Source organism: Chenopodium album, chromosome 16, assembly GCF_948465745.1.
Source record: "Chenopodium album chromosome 16, dcCheAlbu1.1, whole genome shotgun sequence".
Classification (NCBI taxonomy): Eukaryota; Viridiplantae; Streptophyta; class Magnoliopsida; order Caryophyllales; family Amaranthaceae; genus Chenopodium; species Chenopodium album.
In genome coordinates this window covers 21,540,137-21,555,993 of record NC_137849.1, presented here as the reverse complement: position 1 = coordinate 21,555,993, position 15,857 = coordinate 21,540,137, and the positions used below count along the sequence as shown (strand labels likewise).

Below are 15,857 nucleotides of genomic sequence, written 5' to 3'. Positions count from 1 at the left end.
AGCCGGGTGCCGACTTCAAAACTTGGAAAGACAAGTTTGATGAGGCCAAAGATGAGTTCAATGCCCGGCTCATGATGTAGGTTGAGGACGAGGCGGCCGAGGAGTCCGACTCCACTAAGGAGTTGTCTGGAGACGATCAGGAGGAAGGGGAAGATAAGGAAAATGATGAACAGCCACAAAAGGGCACCCAGGAGGATACGGCTGTCAACAATGAAAACTTCTCTTCTGATACTTAAGCTTTTAGGTAACTTTTTCTACGGCCGGATGGCCTAGTGTTTTTATTTTCGGCCTGCGTGTCGAGTATTAATGTATCTTTACCGACCAGAGGGTCGGGTGAATCAACATTTTCTCCCGGTTATACCGGTTAACTCTTTCAGTCGTCCGCAGGGACGACTGTTTTATTTCAATGAAGCATCCGGTCAACTGACCGGTTTTAATCATGTTGATGTCTTGCCTTAAAAATTTTAAAGCTTTCAATTTATAATTTGTTGTGCATAGATTTTAAGTTAACTATTTAACTTACTGTATACTATGCGATTGTTTGTGATACCGGATGTCTTTGCCCCTGGCCTGATGTTCGCTTGGTTTCATAAGGTGGGTTGATTGGCTTGGAAATCGTTGATACATAAAAGATTATGATCAGTTTCTAAGTCAATCAATCACTATGGTGATTGCCCCAAACCAAGCGGACAGTCGGCCATCCTGAGCAGACGGGTATACGCTTGAAATATCCGGCCACAGGCCTCAATGATTTATTAAGTCTTTGGACTTAAATTTATAATCAAGATATGGAATCTGGCCGCCTGCCTTGCCTTAAAGCAGTAACAAGCGGTACCGCATAATTATTTAAGCCTCTAAAATGAAACGGTAGTCGCTTCTCGCCTGTTTTAAATCAGTTGGGAAACTTAGACTTTTTAGGTTTCAAATTAAATTAAGTCAAATAGCTGCGAGCGTTATCTTAATCCAGATAGTCGGTAGGGCTGTTTGTTTTTAATTTATAGAGCAATGTACCACCCGAATGGGAGATGCTCTGTTCGACGAATTCGCCTGAATAGACATCGCCGGTCGTCGTACTCATGTTGGAGCAGACGGCTTTTATTTATAAAAAAACCAAGCCTTCGGCCTCGTTAAGAAGAATAGTTAGCCGCTAAGTTTTTGACGCTTTTAGCTTACAAATGGTAGGTAGACTCAGGCCGTCTACACATTGTGCAGGCGGTGTCTTTAAACATAAATATTCGGGCCGACTGCATATAGCGTAGGAGGTCCTTACTGTTGCATTTTTCAAGATGCTAAGTGAGTTCAAGTCATCTGCACATTGTGCAGGCGGTTCTCACGAATTTAAGCATTCAGGCCGTCTGCACAATGTACAGGTGGTTCCCTTGAATGCGGTAAAAAGGTTAAGATTAGGCCGTCTGCACATTATGCAAGCGGTACCCTTTAATGCTATAAAAAAAATGTTGAGTTTGGTCCGTCTACACATTGTGCAGGTGGTGCCCTTGATTGCAAAAATAAATAAACTTCATTTGGAAAGAAGGCAGATTTCTCATTAATGAGTTGAATAAAAAATTTACAAAGTTTCAAAAGTAGTACTTTTTCAAGTTATCTACATTCTAGGTTCTGGGTAGCTACTTTCCGTCTGGTGTTTCTAAACGGTAGATGCCGCCTCTTACTTCTTCATAGATTTGGTAGGGTCCTTCCCAATTTGGGGTTTGCTTCCTTTGCTCATTCACCCTACCGACTGCCTCCATTTTCCGTAACACAAAGTCCCCAACCTTTAAGGGCCGCTTGTGCACTCTCTTGTTATAAGCTCTAGTGATTCTCAGACGAGATCTCATGGCGCAAGGCGGCATTGCCCCTGCGCTCTGGATGAAGTCCAATGCTAGCCACATGGCCTCCTAATTTGCCTCTTTGTCATATAGCATGATTCGAAGAGTTGGCTCAAAGTGTTCAATGGGCAAGACGACTTCTACATCGTACACCGTGAGAAATGGGGTCTCTCTAGTTGCCCCTTTTGTTGTTGTTCTGATGGCCCATAGGACGTGTGGTAGTTCATCCGCCCATAGGCCGCCAGCTCTTTCAATCTTCTTTTTTATGTCGTTTAAGATTAACTTGTTGAAGGCTTTGACCTGGCCATTTGCTTGGGGTCGGCCGATTGATGCAAAACAATGTGAGATCCCTTGATCTCCCAACCAAGTCTTGAGATGAGGCGTCTCAAACTGAGGACCGTTGTTAAAAACCATAGATATAGGCACCCCGAACCAGGTGATGATGTTCTTCCAAATGAAGGAGATAACGTCCTTAGTCTTGATGTTTTTTACCACCTCTGCCTCTACCCATTTGGTGAAATAATCCACGACAACAAAGATATACCGTCGTCTGCCTGATGCAGGAGTATATGGCCCCAGGATGTCCATGCCCTACTTGGTTAATGGAACTAGGCTATGTATGGCCGTTAGATCTGTGGCCGGACGGTATATAAGCTTGCCGAATTTTTGGCATTTATCACATTTTTTCAACAACATCATGGCGTCTTTCTCAAGGGTGGGCCAGAAGTAGCCCTGCCGTCTGGCCCTTTCTACCAGAGACCTACCGCCTACATGTGAGGCACAAAGGCCCACATGCAAATCTTCCCGAATTTCCTACCCCTTTTTGGGGGTGATGCATTTCAAGAGGGGTTGTAGGAACCCTTTCTTAAAAATCTCTCCTTTGCAATTTTGAAGTTGGCTACACGCTTTTTCAGTGCGGCTCCTTCTGGAGCATAATCCGGCAGCATGCCATCTAGCAGATATCCCCGGATGCTATCCACCCAGGTAGAGGTTCGGTAAAGTACTCCAATGGGATCCTCTTCAATACTTCGTTTTTCCATTACTTCCCAGAAGACTGACCGAGGTGTATCATATGAGGCAGATGATGCTAGCTTAGACAGAGCATCTGCCTGGTTGTTTTCGGACCGAGGCACTTGACTTAGATTGAATTCTTCAAGTGTCCCGGCCTCAGCTTTGATCGCCTGCAAATATTTGATCATAGCCGAATGGGTGGTTTCATAGTCACCATGGTATTGGCTAACGACCAACTTAGAGTCAGAGTAGGCGTCAATCTTAGTTGCCCCTGCTACCTTGCACATGCGGATGCCGGCTAGCAGGGCTTCATATTCTACCTCATTATTTGAGGCCTGGAACTTGAACAGTAGTGCATGCTTGTACTTATCTCCCTCAGGAGACTGATATATAACACCTGCACCACAGCCGTTCATAGTGGAGCTCCTGTCCACATACACTTTCCAAACCTGATCAGTGTTATCTGGCGTAGCCGGCCTGGTCATTTCGACAATAAAGTCGGCGAATGCCTGCCCCTTTATTGTCTTCCTTGGTTCGTAAGTGATTTCCAAACCTTGTAGTTCAATAGCCCATTTGAGAATTCGGCCCGATGACTCTAGGGTCATCATTGGTCGTTTGATCGGTTGGTCAGTATAGACTACTACCGGATGTGCCAAGAAATAAGGTTTCAAATTCTTGACATCCATATAAAGAGCAAGGTCAAATTTTTCAATCATGGGGTACCAAAGCTCTACGTTTCTGAGAACATGGCTAATGAAATAGAACGGGAGCTGGGTGTCGTCTCTTTCAGCAAGGAGAACGGCACTGAGAGCATGATCTGAGATAGCCAGGTACATGCAGAGCGTCTCTTTGAGCAGAGGGCTGACCAGCCTTGGCAAAGAGTGTAAATGTTGCTTTAACTTTTGGAAGGCCGCCTCAGCATCATCCCCCATTCAAACATAGCCTTCTTCCTGATTGCCTGGAAGAAGTAAAGGCACTTGTCATCTGATCGGTTGAGGAATCTCCCTAAGGCCGCCAGGCAACCTGTTAATTTATGTACTTCCTTGATAGTGCGGGGTGACTTCATGTCAATGACCGCCTGTATTTTTTTTCAAGGTTGGCCTCTATCCCCCTTTGGTCAATTAGGAATCCGAGAAACTTCCCAGACTCAACTCCAAAGACACACTTCTTGGGATTGAGCATGACCTTGTGCCGCCTGAGTGTAGTGAATATTTCTCGGAGGTCAGCAAGGTGATCCGCTTGCTGCTTGGATTTGACTATCATGTCATCGATGTACGCCTCTACATTCCTCCCAATCTGGTTAATGAAGACTGTATTAATCATTCGTTGGAAAGTGGCTGGCGCATTCTTCAAGCCAAACGGCATCACGGTGTAGTAGAATGACCCTTGACCAGTGACGAATGCCATCTTTTCTTGATCCTTTTTCCACAGGGGAATCTGATGAAAGCCTGAGTAGGCGTCCATAAAGCTCATCAGGGCATGTCCAGCTGAAGAGTCGACCAGACTGTCAATTTTTAGAAGTGGATAACTATCCTTCGGACATACTGTGTTCAAGTCAGTGTAATCAACACACATGCCCCAGGTACCATTCGGCTTCTTCACAAGCACAACATTCGCAACCCATTCAGGGAAATTACATGGCCGAATGAACCCAGCGTCTAACAGCTTTTTAACTTCGGCAGCTGCCGCCTGACTTCTCTCCTCGCCGTGATTTCTTTTCTTTTGCCGAATGGGCATCTTTTTTTAATCCATGGCGAGTTGGTGGATAACAAGATCCAGGATGATGCCTAGCATCTCTTCCACTTCAAAGGCAAAGATGTCCTCGAATTCTTTCAGCAGATGGTGCAAGTCGGCACCCATCTTCGCAAAAGCAACCGTCCCCATCTTAACAGTTCGCTCTGGATGGCTGTCGTCCAGAGGAATATCAATGCGCTCACCAGTCGGCTAGGGACGGAGGTCATCTGACCGTTCCCCGATCAGTGATTGCTATTGATTTTCTTTCTTGACCACCACCAGCTGATCAGTCTTTCTTTTCTTTGCGGCTGGTGGGGCCCGATCATCATCCTTGATATTATCAAGGTCTATTGGCTCCTTCCCCTGTCCGGCTACTGCGGCCGCGGGTTTGACGTCTGAGAGATAGCATTCTCTAGCCGTCTTTTGATCTCCGTTCAAGGAGCCAACAGAGCCATCATCCCTCTCATACATGAGCAGCATGAAAGATGGGATGATAACGGACTTACACTCGTTCAGAGTGGGTCGGCCAAGAATGAGGTTATAGGCAGTCAGCTCTTCGACCACCAAAAACCGGACGGTCATATGCTTCCCTTTGCCCTTTTCTCCCAACCGGACAGGGAGATCTATCCATCCGACTGGGTGCACCACTCCTCCCCCAAACCCAACAAGGGGATGGGAGACATCATGCATGCTATCTAGCTTATATTTTAGCTTGGAAGGCACTTGTAGCTGATGATGTCAGAGGAGCTACCTGTGTCAATCAAAATGCGGCCAACTAGTTGGTTAGCCACTTTGCACTTGATGACCACACGGTCATCATGCGGCCGACGGACTTTGCCCCTATCCTTCTCAGTGACGACAACTTCTGGGAAGGCGATGGTTCCAGACGCCGGTCCCTCTTCAACAGAATTGACCATTTTTATCAGATAGTCCTTGGTGCCCCACATGCTCGGGCCACATCTAGCGAATCCGCCTGCTATAGTGTAGACCGGCTCCTCATCGGTGTCCAAACTACCAGCAGGCTAGGGAGTCTTTTTAGAGGACTACCCCGGATTTACTTTGGAAGTCACTTTGGACTTCACATAGGACTTCAATACTCCTTTGTCGCCCAGACGGTCAAGCGTCCGCTTGAGGCTGTAATAGTCGTTAGTGTCATGGCCGACATCCTCATGGTAGTGGCAGTGTTTGTTGTTGTTCCGATTTTCAGCGGAACCTTTTATTGGATTCGGCTTCTCTAAGGTCAGCCAATCCTTTATCTCCATGAGGATGGAGTAGCTGTCCTTATTAAAATCGTACCTTGGAACGTACGGTTTAAATTCTTTCTTCTTTTTATGGGCCGGCTGATCAGAGTTATCAACCGCCTAGATCTCTTTTTTTCTCTTGCTCTCTTTAAGCTTTTGAGCCAGCTGAGAAGGCAGACACTCACCTTTTAGAGTCCGACTGCTTATTTGAGGAGCAGAGTTCGGTCGCCTGTATATAAGCTTCCGCCTCCATCAGGGCTCCTTGGAGGGTAAAGATTTTCTTGCGGACGAGGTCGAACTTGAAAGTCGATCCATCCTTCAGACCCTTGAAGAATTCTATATAGGCCACCTCGTTAGAAATCCCTTGAATCTGTATTCTCACCAGATTGAACCGCCTGACGTAGGAGGGCAATCCTTCTCTATCTCCCTGCTGCACATTACTCAGGTCGAGGCTTGTCTTCTTTGGAGGGATATTCATAGAGAAGTTTGAAGCAAACAAGAACGTAAACGTCTTGAAGCTGTTTATGCATCCATTCGGCAGGTTGTCGAACCACTGTTGGGCTATGCCCTTCAGGGTAGCTGGGAAGCAGCGACACCAAGCGGCATCATCCAACCCTTGTAGACACATGAGGTGGGTGTATGCCAGAAAGTGATCTTCTAGGTTGGAGGTACCATCATAGGTTCCTACCAACACATTCTTAACCTTGGCCGGCTGTGCGGCCTCGGCTATCTCCCTAGAGAACGCAGAGGGTTGTTCTCCAAGGTTTTGCAGCCAAAGCTTCCAGTCCATAGGCTGGTAATTGTATGTCGCCTATCCTCCGAAGAAGGCAGGCTGGATGTAGAGAAAAGTAGGCAGAATGTATAATGGTTGGGCCGCATAATGTGCTGACTTGATTACATGAGGACCCGTGTGGACGGAGGGGCCGCCTGACGGAGTCCCGTGTACAGATTGTGAATTCCTTACTGAGGTATTCTTGAAGCTATCTGGGTAAGTCGACGTGGATGCCAACTCAGACAATTGTTGATTCTTCTTTTGCTTAATGTAATGTCGAGCATTAGAAAAGGTTTTTATGCTGTCGTCCGGCTGCACGTACTGGATGGCCTTTCTCTTTGCCGCTTCTGGGAGGCAGAGCTTGGAAAGATCAATTAGGGCTGAGCCTTCTCCTTCGTGGCAGGGTGAGGGGTTGGTTGTTGGTCCTTGACTGACTTTGCTTTTTTAGCCTGAGCTGGTTTTTTGGCTGACTGTTCCGTCCTAGGAGCAGCCGTTTTTTGGTGATTAATTCCTTGATTTTACCCTTGAAACTTGTCATGAATTTCATGAGCTCGTCTCAGGTGACTGGGGCTGATCCTGCCGCCTGCGTCTGGTCAGACGGCTGTCCAGGGGGCTTACTTGTACCCGCCTGGTCACTATTTCGCTCCCGTCTGTCTTTAGGGCGGATGTGTTTAGTGATGAGTGACCCATCAGGGACCACATAGGTTTCGACTTCACAGTCGCCATTAAAGTCATGGTCCTTATGGACTTCTCCATCAACCGGAGGCCGGTTGGTCTCTAGAGGCGGTACAGGTTCTTGTGAAACCATCTTTGAGGTACTCTCCCCACAGACGGCACCAAATATTTCGGGTGTTTTTGTGTCCCTTGGGAGAGTTACAACTCGAAGACTGGATCCAACGAAGCCGCCTATACCTGCAAAACCACGGAGCTCCTGATGTTCGGAGGTCCGCCTCCGAAGGTTAAGTTAGTACAGATTCGGAGTAAAACGTGCTGAAAGTAAATATCTTCTCGAACTCCGAAATCAGGTGTTCTCTGTTTTCGAGAGTAATAAATGATGTAATGATTAAGACGTGCCCCAATAAATGGGGGAATCTCCCTATTTATAGGATCCTAGAAAGGTGTTCCCTACCCAAAGGTTTGATGACCTAGGGATTTGGGCTGCGCCGTTTTGCGGCTATCTCGGGAATTGGGCCTTGAAGGCCTCCATTTCCCGAGGGGACATCTACTTGACACGTGTCTGCCCCTGAGAGGTCCATTTGGAGGCCTTCTCAGGTGACACGTGGAAATCTCACATTGTGCCAAGTGGCGGGGTATAAATACCCAAATCAAGAGTTTTAGAGAGAGAAAGTTTGTGCTTGGAATTCTTGTTCAAAGATTCTAGAGAGAGAAGCTTGATGATTTGATGATTGCTACATTTGATCTCCATTTTCTTTGATTTTAATCAAAGTTTTGTAAGAATTTCTTTCTCTTTAATCCAATCTTTGTGTTTGATTTTAATATTTTGTTGAATTTCAAGTTGATTGATTGATTTGATTGTTGATAGTTTGATTACAATTATGATGATGATTTTGATGACTTGTTTAGTTTTGTTCTTCATTTTTACAGTGTGTAGTGAGTAGATTCTTTGCTAGGGATGTGGTGAAGCATGCATAAATGATAGATCATAGCTAATTGGAGGATTTTGATTGATTTGACATTGTGATTAAATTGGTTGATAGAAATTGTGTATGTGTTTGATTTGTTGAGGAGTAGCTAACCTTGATTCTCAGCTAGATTGCATTGTAGTTTTCCATTGATACGACACATTGGTTTGGAAATTACATTTATCGATTGAACTTGATTTGTGATGTTCCTAGCTAGTCGCTCGTAGAGACCCCTAGTTTGACGCCTAGGAAATAGCCTATCGAGTCCTTTTGATTGCAATTACTATTTTCCCATGCAATATTTTATTGATCAATCTTCTATCCAATTAGCATGTCTATTGTGAGTGCATGTGGATCCTAATTTCCTAGTGTTTGTGATATTGATTTCTTGTATTTGATTTGTCGTGTTGCTTAATTCTAGCTTAACCAAAACATTTCCATATTCCTCGGGATAGCTTGACACAAGACTATAGCATCTACTCTCCATTCTTAGTGGTTCGAACTCTTAGATTACCATTATACTAGTATTTTGGTTAAATTGATTGTTTACAAATTTTGTTTAACCATAGGAGAATTAGTCATGACAACGACCTAGTTTTCCAGTCGTCAAAATTACTATTTTTTTTCGTTTTGTAGGTTAAATATTTTTGAATGAAATGAGAATTAGTACCCTAATATATTGTTCACACTCCTTTCCCTAATATCTCAACATGTGGCACTAAAAAAAACCGAGGTACTATTTTACATTAAAATCAATTGGAGTGTCACCCAAAACAAAAAAAAATACACTCTTGATTACATCACTAATAAAATAATGTAACAAATCGGATAGAAATACACAAGTTCTATAACATATAAAAAAACAAAAAATAACTAAAACCCATGCATCGAATAGGCGGGTTTAATTACATTAATTTATAAAAATTATCTTTTCTAAGTGTCATGGTTAGTTTTAGTAAAATATTATATGGTTTAAATAATAAATTTATTCTTTAGATAACATCAACCGATAAAGACACATTAACACATAAAAATAATAAAAATGATCTTTTTTAATAGACATGCAATAGTATCTTAATTAAAATATTATACGATTTAACTAATAAAAATATCTTTTCTTGAACTTTATGTATAAAAACAACGTGCATCGCACAGGCTTACATCTAGTTTATAATAGGTATCACAATTTTTAATTTTATCATTTTTTAAATTTTACTAAACTTTAATTTTAATTTAATCATATCATAAACTCTATTATCAAATTTTATCTTATAAATTTATGCATGTATCTTTAATTTTTTTTAATTTTGTTTGTAGTTTTTAATCTATGTGGAATTAAAATTTTAGATATAAAATTCCTCAAAAAAAAAAAAAAGATATAGAATATAATTTGTTACTTTTACCTAGGTGACGATATAATTTTTTATGATTCATCACTCTTTCTTAGGTGGCATGTGAATTTTTTAATTCTAAAATAAAATACTAATCTAACTTTTAATTGATCAAAATAATTCCTTTGCCTATGCAGCGCACTGAATGCTCCCAAAAATGTCTATTTTATTTATATATATTAGATTATATTTGAGAGATATATTATTGAAATTAAAAAATAAAGATTTTGGGTCATTTCGGGTCGTTCGGGGTCTTATTTTTTGTTGGGTCATTTTCGATCGGGTCATTTCGGGTCACTAAAGAATCAGGTTAGGCTAGGTCAATACGGGTTTCAGTCAAATTTGGGTCAACATATAGCCATGTCGGAAATCGGGTCAACATTTCAGGTTGAGTTTCGGTCGGGTCAAGTTTAAATCAGGTCATTTTGGGTTGGGTCATTTTGGGTCGGGTTAGGTCGGAGGGGCCGGCCAGCCGTTATCGGTTGTTAGGGAAAGTGGTCGGTCGAATTTCGATGGGGCTGGGGGTTGGGGCTACGTTTTAATGGTGGGGGAAGGGGAAGAGGGGTGTGGCTGGATGGAAAGGGTTTTTGTAGGGAATTTTTCAAACTCATCATTGAGCCATACTGTGGTTCATGCTTTTAGGCATGGCGTCTTTCCAAGAAAAAGAAACGGAGAAAAAGAGTCTCCAACAAGTTTTAGGAACTTGTAAATCGTTCACGGGTTTGATTCGTGTGAAGGTTACACCCCATTCATGATCACGAAGATCGCTAATTGCATAGTGGTCTAGAACCATGACTGGATGTTCGGGGATGATGGTACGAATCCAACCTTAAACAGATTGAACCTGGCCTCAATAGGCCTCTATTTCATTCTTATGATATTCATGTGCGCTTTTCGATCGACATACATACATCAAATTAATCCTAAACCAATTTAATCTACGTTGGTTGATTATAAATTCACAATCAAATATATTATTGGTGATTAATTGAATTAAAATTATATTAAGCCTAAATTAAAATATTAATTATCTTATTAGGCGAGATTTCCAGTACAATTTTCCTTTAAACCTGCAAAAAGGGATGTGATGAGGCAATAACAATAAATCAAGAATAATCAAGCAACATATAACATTCATCATCATAAGAACATCATCAAAATATCGTTAGTAGTTCATATGCATGATACTAAACGAATTAGTACCAAATCCTAGCATGTTACTAATAACAAAATCAAAGCATTATCTAAACATGATACTAGAAATCATAATAAACATCCTAAACATGATACTAGGATTTAAAACAACATTGTAAACATGATTTCTACTCCAAATTTAAAGAATAATAAAAAGGGTAATTGAATTAATCACTTTGATGCCTCAACCTTCGGAATTATTAACCTTCCACATCGAGGTTAGATTTGGGATCAAACCCTCGGAATTATCAAGAAAGTTAAATCAATAAAGTAAATATGAATTTCAAGAAAGTTAAATCAATAAAGTAAATAAATCAAATATGAATTTAAATATAGATTTGGGACCAAACCCTCGAAATTATCAACCTTCTACATCGAGGTCGAAGGCAACATTAAGTATGGTTTGGTGTATACAAATCTCGCGAAGGAGGTATTGTGGATGATTGAGATAGATCAAGGATGTGTTTAGGCTAAGAACATGGATGATTGATGATGATTGGAGCTAAGTGGTTATAGCTTTTGATTGATGGTTCTAAGCTGATTTGAAAACAGGGAAAAATGACCTCTATTTATAGGGATGGAATAAAGAGAGTCGAAGCAATCAGAAAAAGATCAGAATTCGAATCTGAATAGAACAACTCTTGACGCGGGGCAACAGTTGTATCGTGCCGCGTTGAGACTATCGTGCCGTGTTGGAGCTATCGCGATGCGTTGGTCTTGGCTTTGCATGCTGGTTCTAAAATTTAATATAATTTATTCGGAGTTTGATTTCTAATAGAATTATGATCGTAAAATATATCCGAACGTCTTTGAATTTAAATAGGATGAAGATTATCAAAAGAGAAGTTTTATGCAATCTCAAACTCTTTGATCTTTATCTTTTCAAAAAGGGCAAATTAGAACCTTCTAGAGACTTCTAGAAACTCCTAATGAATCCTAATTGGTTTAGGATCGGAAATAAGGTATTTGGACCCTCACGTGGTCATTGGGTCGTAGGTAAGGTGGACCTAGGTCCGATTTGGGCTTGATTTAGTATTTTGGCCATAATTTATTTGTTTTAAGTCGGATTTGGGCTTATTATATCATTGGTAAGCTCTTTCAAACCCCATCCAACTAAACAATAATTGGACCGAGATTATAGACCAAAATAATCTGGTTTGGACGTTTTTATGGGTTGGACCATGAAATGGATTTATTTTAAGGACACGAAATGAAAGATTTTGGGTTTAAAGACACGAAAAAAATGATTTCGGATTAAAAGATTTTAGGTGAGGTTAGAAATATGGTCAAGGCTTAAGGGAACTACACGAGACTCTTTAACTCTTTACTGAACTCGTTAATCAAAGACATGAAAGGTATTGGGCTTGGTTTTTGGGGAAGCACAATCAGGTGTCTACAGTTTTAAATTATTTCATTTCAGTTTTTTTTTTTAAAAAAGACTAATTATGTTGTGACACATGACTTTTACAAAATAAAAATCACTCTTTCTTTAGGTCACTGGTAAATCGACCTAGTAGAAGAGAAAATCCACCCAAAAGTTCGTAGTTGCTCTAGAATAAATGTAAGTTGGATTATTGAGAGTAAATCACTGAAAGTTCGGATTAATAAAGTGAATTATTCTAAAAAAAAACTTAGATTTTAGAAGCACCCAATATAATAGATCAAACAACGAAGACAAGTCAAATTCACTAATAGAAAAAACTTCATTTGTAACGACTCATTTGTAATGGGCACAATGAAATTCGTTACAAAAAGGATATTTGTAACGGACAAGATTTATGATCGATACAAATAATCACTATTTGTAACGGGCGAAATTTGACCGATACAAATAATCGTTATTTGTAACGGGCGAAATATTGTCCGATACAAATAATCAAATATTTGTAACAGGCAAATAAGCCCCGTTACGAATGGATCACGTGTTAGGGTTTTAAGTTTCATTTCATTATTCCATCAGCAGCCGTTTTCCTCAATATACTTCTTTCTCTATTCTCTCTCTCCTCTCTCCTCTCTCCTCTCTCCTCAATTTCTTCTTTCTCTATTATCTAAAATTCCGCAACTTTAAATTTCTTAGATCTTCGTTTATAAAATTTGAATTATGAATTTCTGTCAAACTATTTGGACTAATTTCTCAACGATCTACGTTTTAAGTATGGTTTCTTCAATATTTGTCCATGGTTTAGCTCTCAATTATGATTTATTATGTCGTGGAGAAGATGATGTTGGACCTTGAGTATTTTTCCTCAATTGAAGCTCCGTTTTAGCGAGCTTTAATCTTCACTAAAACGAAATCTGAGGTATTTTTTTCATTTATTAAGCAATGTTAATTTTACAAGCTAAGGTCCGTCCCTGATTTCATTTAAGCTTCTGAGGTAAATTATTGAACTATTGGTTATGTTTCTAATTTATTAAGGATTGTAACTATCAATTTTGCCGCTAGATTATATTGTAAAGGAGTCGTCGTTGGGAAAATTAAGGCGGAAGTGGAGGATATAGACTTAAAGGGCTAGAATGAGGACGAGCAGCGTTGATTAATGCGGTGGAGAAATCAATGTAGTCCATCGAAACCACCGCTTACAAGGATACACAGGTTCGGAGATCTAATTTCTTATCATTTTATTTTATAATTTTTTTTGGTTAAATGGGTTGGATCTGATTTTTTAGTGTTGTTTCTTTAATAATTGTATGATACAATAATATGACAATATTTGTGAATTTTCTGAAATTAATATAAAATTTTATCGTTATTGTTATATTTTTCTCTGTCAGTTTTTTTTTTTTTTTTAAGGAATTTGTATAGTCTTTTCTTCAATTGTATGATTTTAATTTTTTTTACTTGTTACCTTTTTCCGATTTTTTTTTTTTTTTTTTTTTTTTTTTTGGAAAATTGTTGTTTTTATTTCGTGGGAAATCAGATGAAATGGCTGAACTTTGTTCCTTGTTTCTCTAGTTTTAAATTTTAAATTTGGGTTTGATCTGAATTTTTTCCATTTAAAGATTTTTTTGTTTAATTTTTTTTTCATTAAGATAGGTTGTGAGTGACTACAGAGTGAGTATACTAGTGAGTTCAGAACAATCATAAGTCTTCGACCTCTCCATCATTGCTTAACCATCTTGATGTACCAATTCAGTTTAATTGAAAAAAAAAAAAAAAAAAAAAAGTGTGTTGCTATGGGTTATGAAAGAGGTTGATATGGAATTGGCTACAAAATCCATTATATTGTTTGATATGATATGATAGTGGTGATAGGAAGTTGAGATGGAATCGGTTGCTCTGTAGTTGATAATTTGATATAAGTTAATTTGCTGAATTGTTTTCGGTAAGGATAAAACATAATGCATTAGGAGTTAATATTATGCCCTTTTTAGATGGCCAAATTAGTGTCTTAACATATGTATTAGACTATTAGATTTTGGAATTGTTTTCAATCAATTTAGATGATTTTTTAATTCGACTTGTAAAACCTGCTTATGTATGACCGAAATAAATGCATCAATGAGCTAGGACTAGAAGTTTGGCTATACATTGTTTTTAATTTCTATTAAAAATATTTAATGGGTTCATTTCCATTTAGATGACTTACAAGTGTTTGACTTACAAGTGTTTGACTATATGTACTAGCAGTTGTAGTTTGTCCATTTTTTTCTCCTTTCATGTTTTGTAATTTCATTTCTCTATGTTGGGCATTTACTTGTACATAACATTTTCTTTTTTATTTGGTTGCACTCTTTTTGGCTTCTTTAATTAAAAGTTTTTGATATTATTTGTGTTTGTGTACAGGAGGAAAATATAAATGATTTTTATTGTAAGAACCATTTGACGAGGAAGATCCTATACGACAGAGGATATGGTGTCCAAGAAAGATGATGTGATTTATTTTAATTTTTATTTGGGAATAAAGACGAAATATTAAATATGTTTGTGTACCATTTTTTTACATAATGTATACTTAATAACATGTATATTGTGATACATGAAGCCCATACTATACTTGTATAAAATATAATTTTCTCATTATTATTAAAATAATTGTGCTAGCTAATTGTCCAGCATGTGCTGGATTTTTTTTTTATTTTAAGTTGGGGGAGACAGTATTTGTAACGGGCAAATAGCATGTCCGATACAAATAACCTTGTTATTTGTAACGGGCATTTCACTTGCCCGTTACAAACAATGAGAGTTATATGTAACGGACAGGCCCGTTACAAAAATATAGCCTATCCGTAACGGCCGCATACGTAATGCCCTCTGTGAAAGAGTTATGTCTTCGATAAGTGCAATTGCCAGATATATTAAGGATCACTACTATGGAGATAATAAGTTCATTCTTTTGGATCGTCATTGTCTGTTGTTAGATATGATAAATGATCTTTGGATAAGTCAAATAGTTCAAAGCCTAATAGAATGGATCCTATGAGGTCACACAACAAGGGTATTGGGTTAAACAACTTAAAGGCCCATTAATGGGCCTAATGAGATCATGACAAATCATAAGGAGTGTTGGGCTAGAGTAGTTTGATTAGGTTTAGGAATTTGGGCTTGACATGGGCTCTTATTTAGAGATATGATCTATAAATAAGATTCATGACTTAGATTGAAATAACGATTGACAAGTCAGTTAATTGTAACTCAAGCAGCCAAGTCTCAAAACCCTAATTCTCTCTCTCACTCACGGCTCTCTCTCTCCTCCCCTCGTCCGTATGGCCGTCCACCTAGGTGGCGCGTGTGGTGGTTCATGGTGGTTTGTGGTTAGTTCATCTTTCTCTCTTCTCCGTAGAAGGCCAATTGAAGGGTTCAATTGCGACTAACTAGCATTAGTGGAGGTTTAGGGCCTGTTCTCATACGTTTATTTTCAGTTCAGTTCAGTTAAGTTCAGTTCAGCTCTAATCAATTCAGTTCAGTTCAGTTCAATTCAGTTCAGTTTATGTCTAATGATATTGCTAATGATATAAAGCCAAATTTCATTCTTTTAAGCTCTTATTACAACAACGACAATAATAATAATAATAATAATAATAATAATAATAATTATTATTATTAT

At 39.4% G+C, this 15,857-nt stretch overlaps 1 long non-coding RNA gene across 1 annotated transcript; it reads left to right on the top strand.

The window, feature by feature from the left end:
- The first annotated feature begins 12,794 nt into the window (after positions 1-12,794).
- On the top strand, positions 12,795-14,788 carry LOC145585019 (uncharacterized). The gene is made up of 3 exons (XR_014100509.1): positions 12,795-13,112; positions 13,256-13,405; positions 14,597-14,788. It is a non-coding gene; the product is annotated as an uncharacterized LOC145585019 (long non-coding RNA).
- Positions 14,789-15,857: the final 1,069 nt, after the last annotated feature.